Source organism: Rattus rattus, chromosome 15, assembly GCF_011064425.1.
Source record: "Rattus rattus isolate New Zealand chromosome 15, Rrattus_CSIRO_v1, whole genome shotgun sequence".
In the NCBI taxonomy this organism is placed as follows: Eukaryota; Metazoa; Chordata; class Mammalia; order Rodentia; family Muridae; genus Rattus; species Rattus rattus.
This window is the reverse complement of record NC_046168.1, coordinates 70,010,860-70,026,313: the sequence shown is the minus strand read 5'-3', so window position 1 is coordinate 70,026,313 and position 15,454 is coordinate 70,010,860.

The following is a 15,454-nucleotide window of genomic DNA, read 5'->3' as shown; positions in this document are numbered from 1 at the left end:
TGACTCAAACTCCTCTCCAAGCTGACTGATTCAATCTTGCTTCTCTCTCAGTCTCTGACTTTTTGCTCTGCTTGGCCTCGAACTCTTAACAGCCTGATCTCCTGACTCCTCCTTATTCTCTGGCTTATTCTGTCTTCACCTGTGTCTATTTTTTTTTCTTTCTCTGCACCCTGTCTCTGCACAACTGTCCTGGTACCTGGTAGAATCTCTCTCTCTCTCTCTCTCTCTCTCTCTCTCTCTCTCTCTCTCCTCCTGCTATACTCTAGTAGCTTCTTCTTTCCTCACTGTTCTCATGAGAGTTGGGCGTAACCTATACGGTCAAATCTTTTTCTGATTCATTATTTTGTCAGCCCGGGAGGATTAGAGATCACTTTCAAACATGGGAGCTTCCTTCCACGAATCTTACCTTCATTGTTTTGAATTAAAGGTGCATACGAAGGGTGTGTCTGTATTCCAGCCAGAGGGATTGAAGGTGTGTGCTAAGATTGAGCCAAAACCCAACTAGAAACAATTTTTTTTTCCTGTAAACAGTACAATCACTGGGCTCACAGTGTGATCAGATACCCTGCAACATTGCCATAAAACACGTCGACGAAAAGTAACAGGGGAGGAAGATTCTATTGTATCTTACACTTTCTGGTAGCAATCCAAGGGAAGTTAGGGCAGGAACTCAAGTTGGATAGGAACCTGCAGGCGGAGCCCATGGAGGATGACTGCTTACTGGCTTGCTCCCGGTGGCTTCCTTAGCTTGATTTCCCATAGAGCCCAGAACCTGGACCAGCTCAGGGGTGGCACCACGTACCATAGGTTGGACCTTGCCACATCAATCATTAAGAAAATATGTCACAGGCTTTCCCAAAGGCCAAATGTAGTGAGGGAATTTTCCCAATTGATGTTTCCTCCTCCAAAATGTCTCGTGTGAAGCTGACACACAATTAGCTAGCATAGGCCGCTTCGTGGTTGAGAGCACTGGCTGTTCCAGAGGACCCAGGTTCAATTCCCAGAAACTTCTTGGTGGCTGACAACTTCCTGATACTCCAGTTTCAGGTGATCTAATGCTTTCTTCCATCATTGCCGTATTAAGAAAATATATAAAATATAAAATATCAATATAAACTATATTAATTTGCAGGCACCAGGCATAAAAGTGGTGCCCAGACATCCATTCAGGCAAAATACCTCTACACATAAAAAAAAGTTAGAAGCATTCTAAACTGCAATTCATATATATCACATGAAGGGATATTACAGGGCGACTAGAAAAATGAGGTGAATATATATTCAACGACCCCATTTAAAACTTAGTGTAATGGACCAAAATCAAATTGTAAGTTGTTATGCATAATTTGTTTGAATGCATTAAAACAAACTTACAAAATATCGCATGATACAGCACATACATTTCAAGACGTAAGATAGTATCTAGAAAAACATTGGCTGAGCTGAGGAAATACTTAGTTCTTGGTGGGAAAGAGACAGAGGCTGACAAGGGACCAAGTTGAAAGGGGAGGAGTCTCAGGGGACACTAACTGCAGGGTCATATTTTGTTTTAAGTCCCCCTTTTAAAACAAGGAAAGTGTATCTGTGAGTTCTCGTGTGACTAAAAATTAATTCTGCTGTACGGTGGTGCAGCCCTTTGATCCCAGCAATGGGGAGGCAGAGGCAGGCAGATTCCTGTGACGTCAAGATTCCCCTACTTTACAGAGAGAGTTTTGGGGAAGCCATGGCTACAAAGAGAGTTCTCATTTAAACAGAAACAAAAGAACAAATCCAACCAAACCAAACCAAACCAAACCAAAACTCCAATGACTAAAAAGTAGCCCTTCGCCATAGTGATGTCCTTTCCCTAGGCGTGTGGGGTTGATTTGTGACTGTGACTCAGAGTGACTAATGGGCAAAGGGGGGCACTCTCCAGCCTGGTCACTCTGTTCCTGGGGTTCCTTGGACCTCTGCAGGCTAATCCCTTGCCAGGCCCTAAGTGTAAGAATCATATGACTGAGGGCCAGTGTCACCCCTTGAGTTGAGGTGGTGACTTACCATATGGTCCCCACGATGATGCAAACGCCTGTATAGAAATCACCAAACCAGCAAGCTCAGAGGTTTGAGTTCCTATCTTAGTCCTGCTTCTACCTGACAATCCAGGAGGACCTGGGCAAGTCCGTGCCTCCTGTCTCTGCCCCTGTCTCTGCCCGTGCCTCTGTCTGACCTACCCTCCTCCAATCCCCACCTCACCCACTCTTCCAGCCACAAGCTTCCTCTGTTCATGCTGCCTTCCTCGCCTGCCTTTGAGGTGACCTATGAGATTGCTGTCCCTTCCCAGCCAAAATCTCCTTCCATCTGAAAGCCACAAGATCAGGGCCTTCTTATCCATCAAGTCTCATGGCTAGTAAATATTGCTTCAGGAGCTCCTCTCTAACTTGCCCTTCCCTATCAGCCATAGCTATTCGAAGCCATCTTGTACAAGTTATTTGTGTCTTTTTATGAACTGGGTTGTACCCTCAAACATAAAAGGAGTAAGCCCCTGCCACACCTCCCTCCGAGTACTAAGGATGCTGCCCAGCTCACAGTAAGGGCTAGATATCACAGCTTAGAGCAGGACTCTGAGATTCCCTCTAGCCAAGGCTGGAGGGTAACCTCTGAGTCAAGCAGGAATGATCCATCTAAGTCTGGATTCCCAAGATGGTCACTGCAGGCTGAGGTATGGGATCTGTTACTTAATCTCCGGATGCCCCAGTTTGCTCGTCTGGAAGATAAAGGGATTGGACGAGATGCTTCTCCCACCCAGGCTTTCTCCATGCCATAAAGTATGACTAGTTATATGCTTGAACTTACCTTCTCCTATACTGTCCAGATAAACATTTGGATGTTTTCTGCTTCTTCCCCCACCCCCATTTCTTATTAAAAAAAAAAAAGGAGGGGGATGTGAAGCACGTGGCAGCATGGGTCTCTGGTGCACAGTAGCATGGAGTCCTTTATGCAAAATGTATTTGGTCCAAGGCTGTGGTTCTCTTTTTCCCCTGTCATTATTTGCTCTTTCAAGAACCTTCAGCGGTGACAACTTTATTAATGTCTTTGGCCTGGTAGTGGAGTAAAACCACTGGGTATCCCGTCAGCGCGGCGTGCTCTGAATTTATGCAGGTGTGCTGACGGGCACGCAATGTTTATTTCCAACCCCCTTGTTCCCGCGCGTGGAGCAGAGGTAGAGATGGCTGAAGTCCTGAACTTCCTTCCAGCAGAAAGAGGCTGGGCAAGGTTCCGATTGCAGTCCCGGCAGGTTCCGATTTCACGACTGCCTCTTCTTTAGCGAGGTAACCAATCAGGTGTTGATCTGGGGCTGGAGGCCCAGAGCATAAAAGCCTTCTTTTACACAGAGCCCAGGCACCGACCAAACGTTTTTTTTTTTTTTTTCTCCACTCATTATCTCAGTTAATTTTCATTTTCCTGGGAGGCCTGTGAGGTGGATATTATCACTGTCATTCTTCATGTGAAGTAACCGACCTTTGGAAATGAAAAATCCAATGTCTTAGGTCACATCGGAGTTGCCTCCTCTGTAAAGAGGCTACGTAAACTATATTAATGTGAGTCTAGTTGTGCCAGAAGATTCACCTAGCAACATTAATTATCCCTGATATTCATGCCTTAACCAACACTGGTGTGCTTGATCTACTCGTGTGTGGACACAGGAATATGGAGGGCAAGGATTAACATAGATATCTTCCTCAATGGTTTTTGTGCCATAGTTATAGAAAGCTGGAACTCACGTATCTGTCTAGACCGGCTGGCCAATGAGTTCCTGCAATCAATCCATTTATCCCAGTCTTCCCTGCTCCGGGACTAGAAGGCCAGATTTTACTTGGGTGTGAGGATCCAAACCAAAATTTCAAGGCAAGCACTTTACTGACTGAGTCATCTCCCTCGTCAACAACCAACATGTAAAATCTGGAGTTCGCATCAGGTTTTAAAAGGAATTATAAAAGCAGCAGAGGGATTTGAGAAGAAATTTAGAGGGAATGGGGAAGATGGGCTCTCTCTCTCTCTCTCTCTCTCTCTCTCTCTGTGTGTGTCTGTGGGGGATTATGATCAAAATACACCATGTACACATACAAAATTGTCAACCAATAAATTCTAAAACATTATGAAAATTATGATGTGTGTAGGCATCCCTCATTTCTTCCGTGAGCGAGCAGCCCTTACAAGACAAACCAGCCAAATTCGTGCGTCTGAAACAGCGCTCAGGGACTCGATGTTTGATGTCTGAGAAAGTAAAGGCTGAGAGATTGTGGGGAATGCGTCCAGCTCCATCCGGATCGTTGGCGGCTGAAGTGGCACTCACGCTTAGTTACTTCGCCTGTCCAAGTACTCAACTCTCTTCTTGCCTTGTGGAAAGCACGTGGCCCCGATGGCTCCCATTTCGGATCGCTATCCTGTGATCTTTCTCTTGTCTGGGATCTGGGGCAATATTTTAAGATATCACTCACTGAGTTGCCAAAAATGTTGCGGAGCGTGAGTCACCCAGAATGCAGCAGGCTTTCTCTACAGCTGCACCACTGCAGAGCATTGTGGGCAGAGCATTCTCGTGGGTGCTGTGCTGTTTGCCGGCCGTGCTTGGCAGTTTATGTATTCCTGTCTCATGTACGAATGGGAAGCTAGCAGCGGGTCGTGACAACCAAAAAAGGCTCCAGAAACGGCGTCCTCAGGGAGACAAGAGCTTCCTTGATAAACCCTGCAGAAAACCCAAACAAACAAACAGCCCCTCCTTGGCTCCGAGCAAAGCCTGCATTCTTTATTTTTCCCATCACATTAGGAATTAGTGGCTCTGTATTTAGGAGCCTGCAATTCTGGCATTATCATAGGATCTTCAGCTGAGTATAAAGCGACTCAAACGAGCAGTATGTCGTTAAGCATTAGAGCGACCTTCCGTGGGGAGAGGTGGATAGAACCTTGGGGCCCACAGCTCCTCTGTTCACACCGTGCTGACTGAGGGCCTCCACTCACGAAGGAGGGTGTAGGTTGTGGCCCTACTGTTAGATTATCACGAAGGAGCTATCTAGAAAGTGCAGAGGACCCTGCCTCACCCCTGCAGACTCAGTCTGCATTAAAAAAAATTTTTTTAAAAAAAATATTTATTACTTGTAAGTACACTGCAGCTGTCTTCAGACACACCAGAAGAGGGCATCAGATCTCATTACAGATGGTTGTGAGTCACCATGTGGTTGCTGGGATTTGAACTCAGGACCTCTGGAAGATCAGACAGTGCTCTTAACCACTGAACTATCTCTCCAGCCCAGCGGTCTGCATTTTGATAAGACTCTAGCTACTTTTTTTCCACTTTAAGGCTTGAGACACAATAGTAAATGTTATAAGAACAGAGAGGGCTCTCACATATGTCCAGTGTCACTTGTTTGCCTGACCTCTATGGGAAGTGGCTCTGTGCAGGCTAAAAGCATCTATCTGTGCTTTCTCAGTGAGCCAAACTCCCAAAGGCGAGCATTGTGTTTTCATTTTGCCTTGTTGATCGATCGATTGATTGAGACAAATTCTCTCACTGGCCTGAACTATCCCAGTAGTTGAAGCTGATCGGTCAGTGAGCCCCAGGTGCCACATACATACCTCCATGTTAGGGGTTGCAAGTGCATGGTCATTGTGCCTCTTTTTATCTTCTGTGGGTTCTGGGGAGCAAAGTCAGTTTCTCATATGTCTAAGGCAAATAAATGCTTTACCAACTGGGGTTAGCTCTTCAGTCCTCTGTCTTTTAAGTTTTACAAGATAGCAACCACGTGTGGGTCCTATTTCATCCAACCCTCCCCCAGAGTCTTTGTGAAGTCAGTCTCTGCCATTTATGAGCCATAAAGTCTGAGAGAAGATATCAGACGTCTCTCAGACCACAGATCGCCCTGCTAACACGAAGGTGGACTGCCTGCTTTGAAGGCATGTTGAAGGACGTCATGAATTGTGACTTTGGAGAAGCTCCATAAACAGGCAGCTCTGTGCAATCAACGGTAGGGTAATTTTTTGTGATAGCCGTTGCTAGAAGAAATTAGAAAGAGCACAATGAATTCCCGGAAGCCCAATTGCTCTGTCTGTGCTGCCCCCTGTTGGCGAACTCTTTAATTAACCAGTGTGGATTAGGAGACTCAGAAACACACCCTGCCCGCTCACATTTGTAAAAAGAACCACTGTGGCAATGTTTCCCAATATATAATAATCCGAATTCCCTAGGAAGGACCTAATCTAAAAGTTTAGTTGTGTTTAGGGGTTCTGATTCTTCACATAGAGTCAGCTCTGGGGATCCGAGTGTTGCTAAATCCGCCCAAATGATCTAGGAATCCAGTCCCTGAGTGCCGCTTAAAGCACAGTGGTGGGACCGTGGCTGATAGATGTTACTCCAGAAGGTCAGTGCAGGAGACAGGGGAAGCACTGAGCCTTTAAGCTGTGTATCAGATACCTGAACTCCTGGGGGAGGATGTGGGCGCACAGCTTCAAAAGGGGTTGGCCAAAAGCCTTCCAAAGGAGAGCAGAGGCGTGAGGGGACTTAAGGAGACGAGTAGGGGTGGAAAGAGGAATGCTAGGTTTGCTCAAGGTCAGTCACAGAAATTAAGCACTAAAAACACCCAGATGGGACAGACATCTGGATGTTACTTATTGAAAAGCTAGGTTAATGACGTCAAATAACACAATGATGAAAGGAACTGAGTGCAAGCATAGCTGCTGCTTCTTCTTCTTCTTCTTCTTCTTCTTCTTCTTCTTCTTCTTCTTCTTCTTCTTCTTCTTCTTCTTCTTCTTCTTCCTCCTCCTCCTCCTCCTCCTCCTCCCTCCTCCTCCTCCTCCTCCCCTCCTCCTCCTCCCCCTCCTCCCCCTCTTCCTCCTCCTCCTCCCCTCTTCCTTCTCTTTCCCTCCCTCTCCTTCTCTTTCTCCATCTTCCTCTTCTTTTTCTTCTTCCTTTTCTGCTCATGAGGTAAATGCCATCTGTGGAAAATGACAGGAGTTCAAGGGCATGTGGAGAGGAGCAGGTAAGCAGCCCCAGGTTCAAGACAACCGAAAGGAGTCTTTCTGTTTCTCCAAGGACAGGCAGATCAGGTTTGACATGAGTGCACATCTATGTAGCCTTTCGTGTTGAAAGAGAGTTCATCTCCAGCCTCGTTGCAGGCACATCCTGCCTACCGGGGGACCTCTTCCTCCTCACCTCCTGCACATTCTAAATGCACGGGCAATATGTGGAACTTGCAGAATTCTCCACTTTCCCATAACACACGTGGGTACAAGCTTTGAGCAACAAAACTCAAACACTTGTGAACCTTTTTGATTCCTCATAACAATTCTGTAAGACAAACCTGTTAATTATCCCCATCTACAATAATAATAATAATAATAATAATAATAATAATAATAATAATAACAGTAATAATAACAATTCTTTATTTATATGGCTATACTTCCCTGTAAAGGGATACAACTTAAAATCGACAGAACCAGGGTTAGGATGGGAACCTTTGACCTCAGATTTAATGATCAGTGTATCACAGTATTTAGAGCATATGGAATGGAGGATAAAATGTTTGTTATTCTATTGGCCAGTGATTGATCCTGTTGTTTTTTTTTTTCTCTGCAGGCCAGAAGACTGCACAGTAAAGCTCAGGGTGGGAGTTAGGTTGGAAGGATGTGTCCTTCTGCATAATTTCTGTTACTTTTTCTCATCTGCTCTTGGGCAGTCTGTCTTGGGGAAGTGTACCTTGGAGAAGACTGGAACAGAACTCTGTACAAAGCACAGCTATGCAGAGAACAAGGCTCAAAGGAGGTCTGTGATCTGGGAGATGATACTATGACCTCACTGGCCCACATTCATGGAGGAAGGTAAGTTCTTCATGTAGAGCCTCTCCAGGTAAGGATCTGTGTCAGCCTGCAAGAGACTACAGGGTGTTGGAGGATGTGAATGAGGAATGCTCCCCACCCCATGCTCAGGTATTTGAATACTCGGTCCCAAGTTGGTGGCACTGTTTGGGAAGGTTATGGAACCTTTAGGGGGTGGAGCCTTGCTGGAGGAAGTACATCACTGCGAGTGGGCTTTGAGTTTATGGCCTTGCTACATTTCCAGTTTGCTTTCTTCTTGCCTGTGGATGGAGATGTGCTCCCTCAGCTGCTTGCTTCAGCTGCCTGAGGCCATGCCTCTCCTTTCTCCATGGACTCTTCCTCTGGAATCATAATCCTCCTCCCCAAATGCTTCTGTAAATTGCTTTTGGCCATGGCATTTTATTACAGCAACAAGAAGTACAGGAAGAATATATATTCTTCAGTTCCTGGAACCAGTTTGCTATGGGAGATACAATATGATTTACTCCGTCTTCTTTCTCAGACACTGGATATTGTGCTTGGGATGGGGTATGGTGTTTGCTTGCTGGGTTGCCATAGCATAGGAGAGATTGGTCTTCCTTCCAAGAGTTCCTGTGACCCTTGGCCCTTAGCCAGTGATACCCCTCCTGCCCCTTCTCTTACATGCATGTCTGTTGTGACACATTCATGACTAAATCATTTTGCAAAAACTTCAGATGATGCAGAGTGCTTTAAAAAAATAAAGATGGTGTCTCTTTCCCTAACTCTGCCCGGTATTGGCTACTTTTCTCATCACTGAGATGAAACACCTGACAAGAAGTGACTTAATGAAGAAGGTATTTTGTTTTGTTTTCATCACAGAGGCAGGAGCCTGAATCAGCTGGTCCCAAGACATCTGCAGTCAGGAAGGACAGACTGCAAGTTCATATTCAATTCTCCTTTGCATTCAGCCCAAGACTCCAGCCAGTGAGGATGGTCCTTGCTACTTTTAGGGCGGGTCTTCCCACCTTGCCTAACCTAGTCTAGAAAATCCCTCACAGATGGGCCAGAGGCTCATTTCCATGGTGACCGCAGATCATATAGGGTCGACAATAAAGATGAACCGTCACACCACCTTGTCCCCAGTTCCTTGCACAGTCGTGAGAGGCAGCGTGCTGCCTGTCTGGCTCCCATCACAGCAGAGGAGGCCCCCAGTGCATTCTTGGAGGGAACAGATGCATGCCGGCTGCCAGCCACAGCTGCACAGCCTTCTGCACACATCACACATGTACGTGCGCTTTTTCATAAATGGGTTCCTATGCTCTCCATTGTTCTGCAGCATCTGTTTCCTTTCCCCTCATTTTTCTTTTTACATAATACACCTTACCTCCCGATTCCTTCCTTTATTCTTGATGCTTGGTTCTCACGGCTAAGCAACCACTTCACCTCAGTAGGCACTCTCATCCCTCACTGCTTTGATGAGACTGTGACCAATCTCCTTGCATAGCCTTCTGGGACCCAGGTGTGAACACCCGTCAGGGAGGGACACCCCAGTGTATGCACTGGCTAGCAGGTTCCCTCTTGCTATCCCCTCTGCTTAGTCTGCTGCCTGAGTCCTAAACTCCTCTGGAAGTTGGACTGAACTGAAGAGAAATTCCTTTGCCTGGGAGTGGTAGGGAGTGTCAGCCCTGGGCTAGAGACATGAACTTGACACGAGCAGGCAAACACACACACACACACACACACACACACACACACACACACACACACACACAATCTTACTACCCCAGCCTGCTGTGGGGAGCCTAATCTTTGACATGAATTATTAGAGTCTTGTGGACCAAGGACAATTAACCAAGTCTTCGGATATGAGTGTGAATACAGTCAGTCTTGGCCACAGAAATTGTCTAAAAGTATGGGCCTCGGTTTCTCTGTCTTGAAATGGGCTTAGAGGAGAAGGGAGGAGCAGAAGGCAAGCTCACTGCTGCTGGAGGGCACTTCAACGCTCAGTGAGAGACCGCAGTTGTCCGTCCACCCTTCACCCTAGCCTATTGTGGAGCCAAGCAATGGGGAACTGACATTTGGGCAGGAGTAACTGGCTTTTTTTGGGTGAGACCAGAACAGCAGCTCCATGACCTCCATCTTGGTCAGCAGCCACCTTCCCTCCTGGAGCTGCTGCTTCTGGTTCCTCAGCTGATCTCTGATAAGGGCGTGTCCCGAAAGCTGAGCCCTTGGCTCCACAATCAGTAATTCAATGGCTGCTGGCCCTGCACCTGGCAGATGCTTGGGCGGCTTATCCTGCCCCAGCAGTGAAGAAGACTGTTAAGGACAAAGGTCCCCGGGGTCACACTGTCAGGTTCTAATTCTGACTCCTGACTCCATGCTACCCTGTAGGCTGAGAGGACTGGGGGCTCTTGGTTTCCTTATTGTTTGACTGGGGAGAATCTTCATTTAGAGAGCTGCAAGGATTAAATGGAGTTTTCTTCTATTTATCGAGTGCGGTGTTCGATAAGTGATTTTATTTTTAACATCTGGAGCGGAACAGAGTCCTGCAGGTGCCCAGCAAACGTGTGCTAATTAGATGACAACTGCAAGAATCGAGTGGAGAATTGGCACGGTTTTATTTCTGCCCAACTTCCTTGAAAACCAAGCCTATGACTCTCTTCCCAACTCTGGTTCCCGAAACTCTGCCTCCAGCTTCCTGCCCTAGTACTCACTGGAGCGCACCATTCACCTATATTTGCTGTTGTAACTCCATCCTTTATCTTGTTTGGAAGTGCTGTCTTGCCGTTTGTATTTCCGGGATCGTTCTTGGCTTTTTGAATCCCACATTTACACTCCCAGTTCCTTATCTTTCTTGTAGATTCTGCACTGCGTATTCAGGATCTCCATCCGGACCTCCATTTGATACTAACACGCTTCACCCTCCTCTCAGCTAAGCCAGCTCTGCCCACAGGCTCTCCCCTATCAGTTAAGAGCAGCTCCGACTTTCTCAGTGCCAAGGCGGAACTGTCTGAAGCCATCTTGGATGTTTGCGTATCTTTCACGCCCCGGGCGTAGCCTATCTGTATCTACGGCGTTGGATCTATTTGTGACATCTCATTAACCCGTTGTTATCACGTTCCCAGTCAGGGCCAGTGACTTCCACCTTTGACCTTCTCTACCCACAATCGCCTTCCTCAGAGCAGCCGGAGAGTGATTCCTTGTAAAACATGCATCAAATCCACCTGTCTTCTGCACAGAGTGGTTCATGGTTCCGTCAGAGCGAGCTCCAGCACTATGAACACAACCAGGCTTTACAAACCACGCACCCCTCTGACTTGTCTCTCATCGTACCCCTCCTCTCACTCCCTCTCCTCTTCCACCCCATCCTCTTTTTCCTGCCCCCTCCTCCTTCTCCTCTGTCTTTTCAACATGGTTTTGCTACATATCCTAGATTGGCCTCAACCTCACTATCCTCCTGCCTCAGCCTCGGAGGACCAGGATTACAGGAGTGTGTCATTATACCTCATTTTAGCTGTCCTTACCTTGCTTTCTTCTAACAATCTTTAAACAAGTCCTGCCAACAGGCATTTGGGTAGCCAATAGCAGGTTAGCCTGGGACGGTGTGGTTGCGGAGAGGCTTGGGTATCTAAGTCTCTGCTAAGCCTGGCTGCGTTCCTTTAACAAGAGCGGTACCACCCGTGCTAACACCCCTGGTTGCAGCCCTTTCTCATTGGCAGCCGGTTTGCAGCTCCAGGTGCCAGCAATCTTGCTCTCTGCTGCCCCCTTCTGGCGTGAGAAGGCTAAAGTCATCCAGCTACTGCCTGGAGCTCCATTAACTTTACCCACCGTTTGGAATTGACCCCCTCGGGTCGTACACTTCATTTATTCTTATAAAAATATCACCTGTAACTCAGAACACTCTGCTTGTTGCTTTCACTGTCTGAGAGAAGGGACTTGTCTGTTGGTTCCCTGATGAACCTCTATACTAAGATAAAAGGCTGGTGTGTCTTAGGGATGTTGACGTGCTGGCTGGCAGAATCAGTAAAGAGGGCACGCCCTCCGTCTTCTTCTCTCAGTGGATATAATTGCACGCTGCCTCAACACGTAGAATCATTATGTCAACTAGATTGTGGGATCTTCAAGGGGAAGACCATTGCAAAAGTCACTAGGCTGGACTGGCCTGTAGGAGAGTTAGTTCACACTTAGCTTCAGACGCCATAGTTCTCAACTCTTCTGAGTTACCTTTCCAATGTCAAGAATTAGGATTTTTTCACGTAAAGCTGTAGATCTCTGGTCTCTTTCTGGGTCTGATTTATTTCTCTTAACATAATAACCTCCGTGTGCATCAATTTTCCAGCAGAGGTAGCAATCGCTTTTTCTTACAGTCGAATACAGTCCCACTGTGTATAAGTACCGTATTTTCCTTATACACTCGCCTGAAGGCAACACTTAAGGCTGTTGTCATTTCTTACCAATTATGAACTTGGTTAGGTTTATTCCTAGGTATTTAGAAAACGTTACTGTGCATGGTATTTTTTCTTTGCCAACTCACTATTGGTATACAGAAATGCTGTGGACTTTTGTATGTAAATTTTATAGCTTGCTACTTCTCTGAAAGTGTTTATCAGAGCTGACAGAGTTCAGATGGTACTAGTAGGATCTCTTTTCTCCCCTTAAACATAGCTGTTCTAAGAACTGCATGGTTCCCAGGATCCTTTGCTGCTCTTACTGCTGGCTAATTTAAAAAAATGACTTATTTATTTTATTTTATGTGCATTTGTGCTGTGTGTGTGTGTGTGTGTGTGTGTGTGTGTGTGTGTGTGTGTGTGTGTGTAATCCCTTGAAGCTGGAATTACAGACCGTTGTGAGCTGCCATGTGGCTGCTAGGTCCTAGCTTTTAACCACTGAGCCATCTCTAGCCGCACAATTTAAGTGTAGGTCCTGTCACCTGCAGACTTGACTTCTCCTTTAGCCTTTTGTATTCTCTTTGTTTATTTCTCTCTCCTTACTGCTCTTTTAAAGACTCCAGCGCTCTACTGAATAACAACAGCAAGAGTGGGCACTCGTAGTGTGTATCTGCTTTTAAAGACAAGTTGTTCTGTTTTTCTCCATTAATTCAGTTTGGGTATATTTTTATTTTGCTGAGGCATATCCCTTTCATTCCTGGTTTCTTAGGACTTTTTTGCCAGCAAGGCACACGGAACTTTGTCAAATACTTTTCTGTGTTTATTGAGATGATCACGTGATTCTTGCCCCTTTGTTATAGTATGGGTATTCATTGGTAATTATGGTGCATCCTTGGGATGAAACAAACTTGGTCATGGTATTTGATCTTTTAAAATATATCTTAAGTATACTTCACAAGAGCTTTATTGAGAAGTTAAAGACATGTATTCATCAGGGAAATTGGTCTACATTTCTCCGTTTGTCTCTCTTTCATTTCTCTGTCTCTGTCTCTCTCCTCATCTGGTTTTGGTACCCAGCAAATGTTGGCTCTTGTAGAATGACACTCCCATCTTGTATGGTTTTATGGCGCCCCAGTACAGTTTTCACTGCAAATCTTGTCTGCTCTCCATGTTCCTATGGTGGTGTGGGCCTGCATGCTTTCACTCAACAGCCTCACGAGGACCCAGGACAGAGCCAATATCCGTGCAAGGTTGAGTTTACGCCCTCACCTAAGACTTTGTGGGGTTTTGGCCTGGAGTCTGTGGAGGGTCCTTGTAAGCTTTATAGGGAGGCAGGGAAATGATCCCATGAAGAGGCAGGGATGAAACTCAGTTCCCACAAATGCGTTCAACCCAATTTCAGGTGGCGCTGGGCCAGGACTTCCGGAGTCTGACCAACAGTTGGTTTATTCTTACCATCTTTAATTGCTGCACAGTCTTGGAGAAAAGTTTTCTGATAACCATAAACTCAGCCCTGTGAATACCACAAAGCACAAGACGCGTTTACATTGAAGTTCTTTACAAACTACATATGGCTCTGTCTGTAAGACAGGTTCTAGTTGACTTAGAAACAACGCCCAAAATAAGGGTCTAGGGAGAAAGACAGAAATAAACATTCCTGTGGACATCAGACTTGGCCTGGCCCCCAGATAGCATAGGCGTTCCTTAAGCTATTGTAAAATATAATGACATCTCTCACAAGGATGAGTTTGATGTTCTAGAAGTATTGCTCAAGGCTTTAGAGGGAAAAGTCTGGGATAAACAAAAAAATCTTCTATGGGATATGGGTGATGCTTGACTCAACAGGCAGCAAAAGGATCACCAGGTCATAAACTACATCCATTCCCAGTATTACACGAGGAACGTGTTTCTGGCTTCTCTAGCACTTACCTGTGTGTGCACTTTCTGTGTGCGGACTTTCTTCCCTCTACAAGGATAGAATCAGAATTAAGTTTAAGAATCTGCTCAGAAAACAGCGCTCAAGGAAGAATCAAGTAATTTATTAGAGGTCTTTAGATCTGTCAGTCATCTCTCTTCTCGTGTTTGTACTCTGCCCATGTGTGTTCTACTCATTTGTGGGAGCTCGAGTGTCAGCTTGTGCATCCAAATTGCGTTCTCCTGCTCACTGCACACCCCAGAAGGTGGAAGAGTAAAGGCTTTCCCTTGTCAGGTGAAAGCACATTTCTTCTGGCTGTCCTTATAGACAGACGGCACTGAGAAGAAAGCATTCGCAAGACCAATGGTTGCGTACCAGCTACCAGGAGATGTATCCATTCATTTGCCATGTACGGCTGGATTTTGTACACACGTGCAGCCTAAAGGGTTTTGTTTTCCTGTTCATCACGTGGGAAGTGCAAGTCTGCACAGCACCTTGGGAACCAGTGACTGAGGGCTTGGGTGAGCGGGCTCACGGCTGGGACTGGTGCTCAGGTGAAGCTCTGAGCCCATATCTTCAGGTTTATCAGAAAGCCAAGGGAGGGCTTTACAGAGCGAGCCTGGGTGGGGTTATTTTCCAACGGCTGGCACTTGGGGAAGAAGCAAGAACTTGATTTATGGGATGCTCTCTGCCTTCCTCCACTTTGACAGCCACCACAAGAACCAAACTCTGCCTCTTGATCCTAGAATGTGAGGAATGTTCCGTAGCCCGATAGGCATGAAGCAATCGACAGAGAGGCAGGGAGGAGCTGCTCCCCAGGCCAAGGCCTGACAGCTCATGAGCTCTGTGCAAGCAGGTGGTTGCCCATCCCACTTTTCTACCTCCCTACTGTTGCCTGGATACACAAAGTTTCTGTGGTGCAGAGAGCCAGGTCTTCAGTCTGCGGTATGTCTAGTGGATGAGTGGAGAGGAGAGGCGTGGTTACAAAGGGGCCCCGCCCAGCACTCATGGTCCTTGACCTCACAGTCCCTGAAGGAGGGTGTTATTAAAGGGGACTTTTCTAGGGAGCAGAGCTGGCCCTGGGGCAGGAAACATTCACTGATCTGAATGAGATAACTGTTTCCTTTTAAAGATTTATTTATTTTATGAATATGAATACACTGTAGCTGTCTTCAGACACACCAGAAGAGGGCATCGTATCCCATTATAGATGGTTGTGAGCCACCATGTGGTTGCTGGGATTTGAACTCAGGACCTCTGGAAGAGCAGTCAGTGCTCTTAACCACAGAGACATCTCTCCAACCCTCCTGTTTTCTTACTGATGTTTTTCATTTGACTTCCA